Here is a 2500-nt window from a genome sequence, read left to right as displayed (position 1 = left end):
CGGCAAAGTCGGCAGAATCGGCAGCGCAGATTTTTCGACGAACACGGGCTGGACGGTGGACTGTCCAGGCCAGGCAGGAAAATTCGTCGAGGGGACACGCTGAGGAAACAGCGCTGGTTCAGACACGGTGGGCGCAGTGTTGGAATCGGCAGCGCCGAGAAAATCGGCAAAGTCGGCAGAATCGGCAGCAGGTGCTGGCGATGAGTCAGGACGGACTGGATAGTCCAAGGCTCGATGAGAAAGACCGCTGGTTTAGACACTGGGGCAGTGGCAGCCCGCGGGGCAGTGTCGGCAGACTCGGCAGCAGTGTCTGCCGATTCGGCAGCGTTGGCTTGTTGGCGCGGGGGGCCGATGCGAGTGGGGACTTGGGCAGCGGGCAGTGAAAGCAAGAGTTTCCCCGATGCTGCCGGGAAAAACGCTCCCCGGGATGGCCGGGTGAGATGACCCGGCGGCCCGCGACGGGTCATTCAATTCCATGCCCCGTCAACATAACTCCCGATGTACTGTTTGCTTTTTCGGAAGAAGAGATCCATCCCCCCATCCTCGGCCAGCCAAAAACGCTCCAATTAATGGCCGGGTGAGATGACCCGGCGGCCCGCGACGCGTCATTCAAATCACTGCCCTATCGGCTACAACTGCTGATGGGTGGGATTAGAGGCCTGCCATGGTGGTGAGGGGCGGCGAGGACCGTGAAAGCTAGAGTTTTTCAGAGGCTGCCGGGAAAAAGGCCCCTCGGGTGGCGGGGTGCGAGGACCAGGCGCGTCATTCAATTCTCTTCCCTATCAACTTGGCTCCCGTTGGCGGGATTGGAGGCCTACTGTTTGTTACAGGGCTAAAATCGTCAGGGGAAGAGCTGACGAAACAATGCTGGTTTGGATGCAGGGGGTAGTGTTGGAATCGGCAGCGCGGACAAAATCGGCAAAGTCGACAAAAAAGACTGTTGGTCTGGACATCGGGGCAGCGGCAGCCATGCCGACAGGGGGGGAAATCGGCAGCGCAGATTTGTGCAGCTGCAGGTTCGTCGGGGAAATCGGCAGCGCAGATTTTTTGATGAACATGGGCTGGAAGATGGACTGTCCAGGCCAGGCAGGGAAATTCGTCAAGGGGACACGCTGACGAAAGTAGGCTCGTCGGTGAAAATCGGCAGCGCAGATTTTTCGACGAACAGGGGCTGGATGCTGGACCGGCCGGGCCAGGCAGGAAAATTCGTCAGGGGGGCACGCTGACGAAAAGAGGGGCTGCCGCGTGGAAAATCGGCAGCGCAGATTTTTCGACGAACATTCGTCAGGGGGGCACGCTGACGAAAAGAGGGGCTGCCGCGTGGAAAATCGGCAGCGCAGATTTTTCGACGAACAGGGGCTGGATGCTGGACCGGCCGGGCCAGGCAGGAAAATTCGTCAGGGGGGCACGCTGACGAAAAGAGGGGCTGCCGCGTGGAAAATCGGCAGCGCAGATTTTTCGACGAACAGGGGCTGGATGCTGGACCGGCCGGGCCAGGCAGGAAAATTCGTCAGGGGGGCACGCTGACGAAAAGAGGGGCTGCCGCGTGGAAAATCGGCAGCGCAGATTTTTCGACGAACAGGGGCTGGACTGGCCGGGCCAGGCAGGAAAATTCGTCAGGGGGGCACGCTGACGAAAACAGGGGCTGCCGCGTGGAAAATCGGCAGCGCAGATTTTTCGACGAACAGGGGCTGGACTGGCCGGGCCAGGCAGGAAAATTCGTCAGGGGGGCACGCTGACGAAAGTAGGCTCGTCGTGGAAAATCAGCAGCGCAGATTTTTCGACGAACAGGGGCTGGACGCTGGACTGGGCCAGGCAGGAAAATTCGTCAGGGGGGCACGCTGACGAAAACAGGGGCTGCCGCGTGGAATGGCAGCCTACACGCAGATGCGAATTCGGCAGCGCACGATGGCTTGAGCAGGTCATGGGTTCGACTTGGCGCGATCTGAAACCTGGACGAGGGACTGTCGACGCTGGACGAGCCAGCGCGGTGGCCTGTCGTGCCCCGTTCAGGGGGGGCCTGCCGCGGAGACAGCCCTCGCGGGCTCGACAGCGCAGGCCAGCGTCCCCGACGTCGCTGGCCGCGGCAGGCGAGCTGCCGGGGTTCCCGCATTCCTACAAGAAAACGTCGTGCTTTCCACATGAAACCAATCCAGTAAAATCAGCCATAGTTTTATGAGGCTGCCCACTGAATTTGGGGTCATTCCGGGCCGGTTCCTAGTTTTGCGGATTTACTCGATTTCTAATGGTAGGAAAATTAAAACAAATACTTCCCGACCTCGAAAAATTCTGGGAAAATTAATGAAGGTGGATTGGATTTTTGCCAACCTCTCTGCAAAATTTCAGCTCAAAATACCAAGAAATGAATTTTTTAGAGGGGGGGTGACAGCTGGGACCTAGTAGTGTCTCCCCCTGCCAGAGCTGCAATGACACTTATTGCTCTTTAGGGAGCCACCAGGCCGGCGCCCCTCAAAGACCACACGCGCGCGCGCGCCCGCCC

This window comes from Populus nigra, chromosome 2, assembly GCF_951802175.1.
Source record: "Populus nigra chromosome 2, ddPopNigr1.1, whole genome shotgun sequence".
In the NCBI taxonomy this organism is placed as follows: domain Eukaryota; kingdom Viridiplantae; phylum Streptophyta; class Magnoliopsida; order Malpighiales; family Salicaceae; genus Populus; species Populus nigra.
Note: the sequence above shows the minus strand (reverse complement) of the source record.